Source organism: Ursus americanus, chromosome 16 (genome assembly GCF_024610735.1).
Source record: "Ursus americanus isolate L20-20 chromosome 16, mUrsAme1.1.p, whole genome shotgun sequence".
Taxonomy (NCBI): Eukaryota; Metazoa; Chordata; class Mammalia; order Carnivora; family Ursidae; genus Ursus; species Ursus americanus.
In genome coordinates this window covers 1,718,959-1,730,503 of record NC_142142.1, presented here as the reverse complement: position 1 = coordinate 1,730,503, position 11,545 = coordinate 1,718,959, and the positions used below count along the sequence as shown (strand labels likewise).

General features: G+C 45.5%; 1 protein-coding gene across 6 annotated transcripts in view; it reads right to left on the bottom strand.

The window, feature by feature from the left end:
- The window catches only part of DENND2B (DENN domain containing 2B), a 165,164-nt gene that overhangs the window by 35,456 nt on the left and 118,163 nt on the right, over nucleotides 1–11,545 (bottom strand). The gene's annotated exons all lie outside the window — the stretch shown is intronic.

The window sequence follows — 11,545 nt, the reverse complement described above, 5'->3', positions numbered from 1 at the left end:
TGAAGTACCCCAAATATACACCCAAGCCCTTCGATCTGTCTCCTTAACAAACCCCTGTCTCCCCTGAGACTCCTGTTACTGGCACAGCATACTGCACCTCGGCTTGGGTTCTGACCAGCGTTCAGATCCCTGAAGGTCTCAAAGCATCAGCAGGGTCCCTCAAGAAACAGTCCTCTCTGCCCCATCAGCAAGGGTGCCTGTGGGGAGGGGAGGCCAGCTCCTCAGGCAGCTTCCAGCCTCCAGCGGCGGCACCCCTTCAGACAAGCACCAGCCACTTCTCAGCACTAAATCCACATGCAGGCCTTAGCCAATAGGGGGAAGAGTCCTAAACAACTGGTTTTACACATATTATTCACTCATTTAGTCTTCACAAAAACTCTACATTATTATTATTATTATTATCTCCACTTTACAAATGAAAACCACGGAAGTACAGAAAGGCTAAATATCTCATCCAAGGTCCCTCAGCTGGTGAGGGGGGAAGCCAGGACAGGACCTTACCGAATACAACGCTGCCCCTCTCAAGAGGAAGCAGTAGCCTCTGCCATCTTTGTGAACTGCCTAGGCTCCCGGATATAACCCAGCAGAAACCCTCAGAGCACTGTGCACAGCTCTGTCTCAAATGTAGCATTTATAAGTATCAGGGACCTCTTCCCCCTTAAGACCTCTACACCTCTTCCCTACCAGTCCATGATTTCTTCCAGGTGGAAGGACATGTCCTCAGTATGTGGAAGGTGCTTAGTGAATGAAGGACAAATAAAGAAAGGAAAAGGTAAAGGTGAGCTTAGTGACAAGAACCATGAGCAGACTTCCCTTTCAGTACACTTTTCTAGTTGTCTGCTAGGGTAATCACTGTCAACTCCCGGCGCTCTCCTCGAACAGTTTTAGTTCAAAGACAGCAGGGTCTTGCCAATGCCACATGCTCCGAAGGCCTACCTGACCCTCATGCCATGGCCCTTAAAGCTGGGCAGGAGCCTCACAGGCTCCAGAGGGCCATGCCATCCACAGGAAGGCAGCCAGCTGCCCTCGAGCCAGCCTGCTGTCACTGCTTGCTCACACACAGAAAACTGGAGCTTGGGTGAGTCAGGGATTGGCCGACAATTCCCTGTTGGGTCATAGCCTCTGGCTGCCCCCGATCAACAGGAAACCTCAACATGCTTAAGTTGTTTTTAAAAGGGCAAGTCAAACAAGAGCCATCCCACGTGTACATGGGCACAGATGAGAGAAATGCAGTGCCCAGCCAAGCCAATGACCAAAGAGACTCTGCTCAGCAAGGACGTGTGAAAAGAATAAGCCTCAGCACTCCCTAGGGTAGGCAGTAGCAGGGCAATGCGCCAAGCTTGAGCCTGGGGAGATCCCAACCTACTCACAATCGAGGGAGGCCTTAAGTCCTTCATTTATTTCACAGAACCATGGATGCCAAAGGTCATCATCAGTCCAGCCCTGTAAGCCAGCAGTGTCTGGATGCCACAAAGGACTCTATGTTTCCGTTAGTCTCATTTGGAGGTGGGAGAAGATGCCTTTAATAGAAAACAACCTGAACTTGTGTTTATTCATTCAACAAATATTTAGTGAGCACCTACTATGTACCAGGATGTGCTCTATGCGCTATACACAAGAATAAATATAAGAGACAAAAATCCATGTCCTCATGAAACTTAAATTCTAGTGGGAGAGGACAGGTACCTAATGAGACTCAGAATCTCTTCGGAATCTTCCCATATGTGCCTCATCTCTCCACACATTTTGATACACGCTCCCCTAGGGATGAGTCTCCCCAACCCCCAAGGTGAGAATTCACCAGGCCACGAAGCCACTATACTTCTGGGGGCAGGGGTTAGGTGTGTATGGCATGGCTCCCACAGGTGGGAAAGAACTAAGTTAAGGCTCTCTGGTCCGTCCACCTCCAGCATGCTTCTAGAACAGGTGACTCCCTCACTTCCTTTAGTACCCCAGCATGGAAATGTCTCCACAAGGGAAGAACTTCTCTCAAAGCCTAAATGCCTGACCTGCTTTAACTATGGTTTAGTTTCTCTCCTCTCAGGACGGATCCAATGGAGAAGAGGCTGGCCCTTCCCTTTCAAGCTGCTGGTCTTTTTTATCATTGCCAAGTTCCGGGCAGAGCCGCGGGTGCTTCTGCTGCCACCTCCCCACACAGGCCAGGCCCAGTGTGTTCTACCAGCTTGGGATGGAAGGAGGGGTCTGCCCAAGCTGACCTGCGGCCTGGTCATCCCCAGGTTCATCCCAGAAGAGGCAGCATTCATTCACTCCAAGGTCCTAGGGATAAATTCGTAAATAACACAGATAAGGCCTTGCCCTCACAGGATTCTCACTTGACAGAAAAACTCACCACTATCTCTCCATGTTTCTGATTCTACCTTTTTAGGAATGTGACTATAAGCAAAGCCACTCACTCTGTCTGAGCTTCCAGTCTCAATTCCTCAAATTTGTTCTGACTACATCACAGGGTTGTCATAATGGGCAAATGAGACTATGGATGTGAACTGATATCATATACTGTAACTCACTACGACTGTTAGTTATCATTGGTATTAAGTTATCATTACCACTAAGTCTCCAGGTTATGCCAGGCCAGTTGTTCTCATGAGAGGGTAAAAATGCCTTAGGGTTCACGTTTCAGAGTAGCCACTAACAAGTTACATGACCTTGAGCAAAGAACTTTATCTCTTTAAACCTTAGTATCCTGATCTGTAAAATGGAGGTTAAGAGAACACACTTCTCAGGGGGTTATTGTAAGGAATAGAGACAACATACATCAAGTGCTGAACTCAGTGGCTAACACATAGTACTCAGCCTTAGCTTGATAATTACTAATATTAACAAGGGGCTCACTATTCAGAATAATCACTTGGCAAACTTTTTCAAAGAGCTTACCTTTGTCCTTGGAGTCTAAACATCTGGAGTAGAAGAGGAAGGGAGTAAATTTAACATGGCCATAAATCCTTTGCAGCTCGTGATGTCAGAAAGTGGGTTCTATTTTTCTGCCCTTTAAATCTAGGTTGACCTTGTGATTTGCTTTGACCAACAGAATGGAGTAGAAATTAAGCTAAGTCCCAAACTTGAGGCCTTAAGAGGCCTTGCAGAATCCCTCTTCACATACCTAGAATGCTACCCTGAGACTGTCATGTTAGGAAGCCAGTCTAGTCTTTTAGAGGATGAGAGGCCATGTGGAACGCAACAGAGGCCCCCACAGCCAACAGCCAGCCCCAAAGTGAGCTGACACATGAGTGAGGTCACCTTGGACCCAAATGAACTTGGCTACATGAGAGACTCCAGGGGAAACCAGTAGACAGACTGCCCAGTAAATACACAGAAATGTGAGAAGTAATCAACTGTTTTAATAGTAAAATGATGCAGGTGAGAAAGGTCAGCTTCATATATAATTGGCCTGTCCTATCCCAGTGCAGAAGAACTGCCCAGAACCTTCCATCCCCATGCCTCTTTCTCCCCCACTTCCCCACAGAGCAGCTTCCATGGTCTTGATGTTTGGATCTCACTCTCTCTACTAGGAGCTCTGGCATGAGAATCTCCTGTGAGCACTCCCTGCAAATGGAGCTAGTTCTGTAATTCCAATAATAGAACCAGCCTCCATCAGTCTTTGCCCCAAGTGGAAGGAGGGCTCAGGACAACCTGTTAACCCAGAAAACAAGGAGACTTAAGGGGGAACACGATGGGGACTGGCAATGAGGATGCATGGTTCTTTGTGGCAGTGTTCCCACAGCAGAGGGCATCTCCTGGGCATGGATGGGAGGGGGGTGCTCACTCACTCATAGGCACCAGTCCCCTCTAGCTATTTTCCAGTTCCTCAAATGCAGGCTGGCAGTGAAAGTAAGATAATTCTCCCCCTGTTGGACAATGGGAAACTGTAGCCACATGAATGGTGGTGCCTGGATCCAAATATATACCCGGTGCTATTTTAGGCATCAGGGATCAGCACAGACTAAAATTAGACAAAGTCTCTCTATAGGTTATAGTCTTGTAGAGGGAGGCAGTGTGGCTTTATTTGTGCAGAGTGAACAGACAATAACCAAACCAACACTGAGAGATGGGTATGGAGCTAATGAAGAAGAATAAAAAAGGGTAAAGGGAGAGAGAGATTCAAAGTGAGGGAGGTCAGGGAAGGCCCATCTGCCGGGGACAATGTGAATATAGCCTGAAGGAAGGAAATAGTGTGTTTATCCAGAGGAGAAATGTTGCAGGCAAAAGGAGCAGTAGGGCAAAGGCTTGAGGCAACTACATACTTAACTGTATTCTAGGGGCAGCAAAAAGCCCAGTATGGATAGAGTGGAGTGAGAAGAGCAGAGGGCTGGAGATTAGTCAGAGAGGCACCAGAAGACCCAAGGACCAATAATAAGACTTGGGTTTTTACTCTGAGAGAGAAAGGAAGCTCTTGAAGGGGTATGAGCAGAAAAATGAAATGCTCTGACTTCATATCAGAGAACGAAGTGCAGGGATGCAAGCATGGCAGCAAGGAGATCACCTAAAGGTGTGATAATCCAGGCCAGAGAGTATTATGGCTTGGATTAGAATGGCAGCAGAACAGATAAGTCGATTTTGAGAGCTGTGCCAATAGGATTTGCTGATGAATTGGATAAAAGAGACAAAGAGAGTCAAGGATGATGACAAGGTTTTTTGCCTGAGCACCTGGTAGAATGGAGTTAGGGTTATAAACCTCTACCTAGGAGTCATCAGCAGTATCTAGATATTATTTAAAATTATATGACTAAGTGGCTAGTATCAAAAAGACAAGAAATAACAAACATTGGCAGGCATATGGAGAAAAGGGAACCCATGTGCACATTTGGTGGGAATGTAAATTGGTGCAACTACTATGGGAAACAGTGTGGAGGTTCCTCAAAAGATTAAAAATAGAACTATCATCTAATGTAGTAATTCTACTACTGGGTATTTGCCCAATGAAAATGAAAGCAATAATTCAAAAAGAAATATGCACTCCAATGTTTATTGCAGCATTATTCATAGTTTGCAGCCAAACTATGGAAGCAACCTAAGTGTTCATCAATAGATGAACGGACAATGAAGATGTGAGACAGACACACACGCGTGCATACACACACACATATTTACATACCATGGAATGTTACTTGGCCATAAAAAAAGAATGACATCTTGCCATTTGCGATGACATGGATGAACTAGAGAGCATTATGCTAAGTGAAATAAGACAGAGAAAGACAAATATCATATGACTACACTTATATGTGGAATCTAAAAACCAAAATAAACAAACAAACAAACAAAACACAAACAGACCTTAAACACAGGGAACAAACTGATGGTTGCCAAAAGGGAGAAAGGTAGGGGGATGGGAAAAACAGGTGAAGGGGTTTAAGAGGTACAAACTTCCAGCTATAAAATTAATAAGTCACAGAGATGAAAAGTACAGCATAGGGACTGTGGTCAATAATACTGTAATAACATCGTAGGGTTACAAGACACAGTGGTGAGCACTGCATAATGTACAGAATTGTCAAATCACTGTGTTGTACACCTGAAATTGACATAACATTGTTTGTCAACTATATTTCAATAATAAAAGACAGAAAACTATATGCCTATATGAGCTCATCTAGGGAGTCGGTAGCTACAGAAGCCCAAGGCCTGAACTGGAGCCTGAATGAGAAGTGGAGACAAAGAGTTCAGGCATCCCTTTCAAAGGGTTTTCCTAAAAGGGGGAACAAGAAAATGAGGTGGTAGGTGGAGGAGAATGTGGTGTAATAGAAGCAAGTTATCTTGAGCTAGGAGATAAGACCCAGCATGCTTGAATGATGACTGAAATGATCCAGTAGAGAGGACGAGAGAGGGCAAATGCACCAGCAATGTCCTTAAGCAGGCAGTAAAGGGGATGGGGACCCCATGCCCATCTAGAACGGTTGGCCTTAGACAGGAGAACCCCTTTTGCTTCACTCCCACCCACCTGGGCTGAATGACTTTTCCCATGGTCTCATCCCTACGCTGCTCTATGTTTCCACCATTGGCTTTTACTACCTCATGCTTTCCAACACATTTCACTGAGTAGAGAAAAGGTCCAGATTTGTTCTTGGTTTCCTACTCTTTCAAGCATCTGTATTAGCTCCTTCCCCAAACACAATGATGTGCTTAATGACTTGAGTCCTATTAATTCAATAACCTTCACATCTCTCAGATCTGCCCCCTTCCTCATCCTCCCCACTGCTACTGCTACTTCCTCAGTTCAGATCTGATCTTTCACCAGGACTCTTAAAACAATCTCTTAATTTCTCTTTCTGCCTTTAATCTTAACCCAGTTCTAGTCAGTCCTCTCATCTTCTGACATCTTTCTAAAACACAAAACTCTTCATGCTTGAAACTCCCCATTATCCACAGAAGGGAGTACAAATTCACTGGCTTGGATGACAAGGCCCCTTGTGATCCGGTCCCTATTTTTACTTTGTCATCTGTCTTTTCCTACATACAATCCCCAAACCACCCACATCAAAGTCCTTGCTTTTCATGCCTCTAGGCCTTTATACATTGTTTGCTTTACCTAGAATTCTATCTCTGTAGCTCTGCTCTGGAATCTCTTTTGACCCTACTCCCTTCTTCCAGGTGGAGATGGCCAAGTTTTGATGCCTCCACTGCACCTGGAAAAATGTCTGTTACGGTACCTGTAACATGTTATTGGACTACACTGTTTCCTCACTTGTCTCCCTTACTAGACGATGAGTGGACCTTGTCGAAGGTGGTGATGGTGTCTTATTAATCTTGATATCCCCTACTCTTTTCACTGCATCTAGAATTTGGTAGGAAATAATATTTATATTGAATGACTAAATGAATTAATAAAAAATAGTTAAAACCTCGGTATCTTTACGCCTGCCCAGGATATTGTTCACAGACTCCCCTGCTCCCCCTCTTTGCCACACATGATCTGAAGAACAACACAAAGCACTTAGTGCAGACCAGCATGGCTGTCAGTCCCCAAAGTCCTCTCCCATATGGCAAAAATCATATACCACACCAAGCATCTAGAAACCTGGGTTCCCTCTGGTCCTGGTTCCCTCACTCACTGGATATGCTCATGGAAAAGTCATCTAAATTCTTTGAATCTTTATCCATGAAACAGGAAAAACCCTTGCTCTGAGTATCCTTACATACTAGCTGTGTGGCTAAAATGATGTACCTTTAAAAAGTGCTTGAACACCATAAATAGCTCCAGGAAGGTAAAAGAAGTACAAAAGTAAATACAACACAGCTAAAAGACACCTACGACTGTGCTCTGATCATTTGCTCTTTATTCTAAAATCCCAGGCTTGCCCCTGGGGAGGCAGACACTGAAACTGGGCACACATGCCACCACCTTGTCAGCAGGCAGCCAGATCTGCTGCTCAGCACAGGCGTGGATGCCAACACTGCAGCATGTGACTGGCCAAAACCAACATTTACAGGACAGGGAGTAAGATAAACAGATAAAAGGAGAAAGAGAGGAGAAAGGCGGGGGAGAATGCAAAGGACATTTAAACGAAACAGAGGAGCATAAACACTCACAAATATGTAAGACAACTGAGTAGGAAAAAGAGTATGAACTAAGGGCATGGAAAGAGAAATTTAAAGAAAAAGCAACATGTGCAGTATGTGTATACATAGTCAGAAAGTGAGGGTTAAAATGCAAAGTATGTGCCCTTCCCTCTGGTATTATTTCATAAGAATACAACCCAACCCTTTGCTTAGTGATCTGAGCCATTCTCCAGGAACACAGCAGTAAGCATTCATGCCAAGGAATGCCCCATATATTGCCAAGTGCACCCAAGAACTCTCTGGGAGGGAAGGCTATCCTTAGTCCCTGATGACAAGAGGTTTCTGAACTCAGCATGTGCTGGTGACAGGACTTCCCTGTGTGTCGGTATCAGGAAGAGGACCAAGTTGGGGCCAGTGGGGGAAGATTCCTGTGGGTCCAGGAAATAGCCCCGGAGGTAACAAGATGGGCTGTGGATGCCATGAAGCGAGCCTATCTACAGATTAAGGTTACATGGAGCCCAGGTTCCAATATGCTTAGTCTCTACTAAACAGTTATCTAGCTGTTTAGAAACTGCCTGGGAGTTGGCCATTCACCATTCTAGGGCTGTTCAATGAAGGTGGGCCCTTGTTGATTCATTGGGCATCAGCATCCTCCCACCACACAGTGACTGCCTCAACTCTGGAGATGACGTTCTCACTATATTCCCTCAAGGCCATACTCTGAGGCACCCAAGAAGAAGAAAAGACAGGAAGGCTCCCTGATTCCCATTAGCAAGTCCAGACTTTTGCTCCCCAGGCCAGAGCAGGGGCTCAGCTCAATAACTCCCACTGACATCCCACTCTGGGACAGTCCTGATAAAAAACCAAAGGACGAGGTGACACAGCTTGGCCTTCCTGTTCCCAAAGCAACCTCATCTCAAATGGTTGGAGGCCCTCAACAGGGTCCAGGATAGCCTCATCCTCCAAGTGGGGATACATATGGGCCACCATCTATAGAGACTCTTGAGGTCAACCATAGCTTGTCAGAGTAAGAAGAATGGTAGCTAAGGTCAGAGCAGAAACTGAGTCACCTTTTCACTTCCAAAAGTACATCCAAGAATCTACCAAAGCCATACCTGTCTACCTTCCAGCTGATTTCTAGGGAAGCACAAAGAGGATCAGTGAGCTCTTCTCTGGGTGAGAACCCCAAGTCCTCTAAGTAGTAGATGCAATGAACACAGAGTATTTACAAGACGGAAGTCCTCCCTGAGGCAGGTAAAAAATGATGCCTTACAGGAATACCCTCAAAGCCCTAGTCCAGTAAAAATGGGACTGCTCTACAAAGCAGAACCAGGTACTGTGCAAAGCCAACAGGGAGAGAAATGTAGTTCCAGGAAACCATACTAAAGATACTTATAATGGTTTTAAAACATGGTCCCCCAATTCTTTGACATGTCTCCTATAAAAAGCACCCCTTCCCTTGAATCTGGACTCTGCGACTGCTTGACTAATAGAACACAACTGAAATGAATCTGTGCCAATTTCCAGGCCCAAGCCTCAAGAAACCAGCAGCTTGAGGAAGCCAGGCCATGTAGAGAGGGTACATATAGGTGGTCTAACAGTTCCAGCTGAGGTTCCAGAAATAGCCAACATCAACCTCCAGACATGAGGCAACACACCTCCGGCTGACACCAGCCCCTAGCCAATGAGTCACCCTATGCCTTGAAGTCTTTCCAGCCAAGGTGCCAGACATCATGGAGCAGGGACCAGCCATCCCTGCAGTGTTCTCTGAATTCCTAAGCTACAGAGTCTGTGAGCATAATAAAATGGCTGTTTTACACCATAAATTCTGGGGTAGTTATGTAGCAGTCGATAAGTGGAACAGATTTTGGTACCTAGAAATTTAGTGCTGTTGAAACAAAATCCTAAATCACTGACTTGGGAACTGAGTGACAGGCTGTCAGGAGGGGATACGGGAAAGTAAGGAAAATGTTAATAGAAGCTAGAGGGAAGGGGACCCTCGTAAATGTTGAAAAGTTTGGTAATTCTGTCTCCAGTGGCAAGAAGGAAAATAGGAAATCTACCTAATTCGATGATCCAGCTTAAGGTATCTCCAAGCAGAGCGCTGCAGGTGCCATCCAACGTCTAGCTGCTTACAGTACAAGCCGGAAGAGAGGAGACAGAAAAGGGACTGTTTCGTTTTTCAAACAACACGGAAAGGAAACAGAAAGGAGAAAGGGCTTTCTGGGTTACAAAATTACACTTGTTTCTGTCTCTCTGGACAGGAAAAAGTTTTCAAATTAAGAAATGGCTTCCAGATTGTAGTGGCAGTTTCAGTGTGTGTGTGTGTGTGTGTGCACGCACGTGTGTGTGCGTGTGGGTGCTGAAACGAATCATACTGTACACTTTAAAGGGTTCAGTTTACTGTACTTTAATTATACCTCAATAAACCTCTTTTTAAAAATCTAGAGAAGAACAATGTCTAGTCCTAAAAAATCCTGTGTCAAGACCTAAAAAAATGGTTTCAAGCATTGCCTCAAAGAATCTCACGTACAGACAGGCAAAAGGCCTTCTAATGATTTCAAGGGTGGGCCTTGCAGACCTTCTGTAAATGGTAAGGCCTCCGAGACTCTTAAGAAACCTTGCCCCAGAGCAGTCTCCCAGGGAACCCAATGCCAGAAGGGGCTCAAGGTGAAGTGATCTGTACATGTGCCTTCTGTTGACTGCAGTGGGTTATAAAGGGACTCAGAAGAAACCCGCTAAGTTTTTAAATGAAGTATATCAGCTGGGACTGGGAAGCACAGAGACAGTACATAACAAAGGGGAGACTCTGGACACTTGAAATATTATGGCCATGGAGCCAATGGAGAAAACTACTCACCTGCGAGAATGGGCTACTTTTGATAGAAAAGGAAGAATGAGTCCGCGTCAGGGCAGAACCCAAAGCCCTGAGGGGGCAGCCAGAGACAAGGTAAACGCCTCTGGGCAGTAACAGGAAGACTTAACCAAGGCTTTGGTCACTTGTGCCTTACTGGATATAAGAATTACAGTGGGCCAGTAACTGCAGCGTGGCCTCTCGTTTCCCCTTTCTGAAGAGGGTATCTACAGCGGTTCTCCTGGGCCTGTCCCACCAGGGTATTTAGGGTGGCAGATACATATCCTCTCTAGTTTATAGGTCTTCACATCAAGAGAAATAGGACTCAAGGAACTGCACACAACGAGAGAAAGGGACTGCACCCAAAGCGTTTCTTCTATACCTGAACCTGACTCACATGATGGGATCTTAGACTTCAAGCTGATGCCATTAACAAGATGACACTTGGGAACTTAGGGAAGAGACTGAGTGTATTTCTTTTTTTTTTTTTTTTTTAAGATTTTATTTATTTATTTGACAGAGAGAAAGACAGCCAGCAAGAGAGGGAACACAAGCAGGGGGAGTGGGAGAGGAAGAAGCAGGCTCATAGCAGAGGAGCCTGATGTGGGGCTCGATCCCATAATGCCAGGATCACGCCCTGAGCCGAAGGCAGACGCTTAACCGCTGTGCCACCCAGGCGCCCCGAGTGTATTTCACATTGGGGAAGGATGTGAATTTTTGTGATTAGAGGGCAGACTATGGCAGATTGCATTTTCCAAAGAGAGTGACCACGACCTACCCCATCTCACATGCCTTCCTAGCAAGGTGAAGTGGATACTCCTCTCATCAAGTGGGAATTATTTTCCCTCCTCTTGTGTGATGTTGCAATGTATAATAAGAAAATAGAACTGGTCTTAGTTCCACTTCTGGCACAGAGCTCCTAAAACCCTTGGAATTGCCCAAGTGATGACAGCGATCAAGGTGTCTTTTGTCATGTTAATGAGTGACTTTTGGACTACACCTAAGCATGGGGCCCTTTGCCAGGAAAACCAACCTTGTGATTAGAGGGTTGGAACTTTCAGTTGTTTTCCTCCCCAGAACCCCAGGGACGGGAGACCGGCTGGAGGCTGAATCAGCCACCAATGGCCAATGATCTCATCAATCATGCCTATGTAACCGAAGCCTCCATAAAAA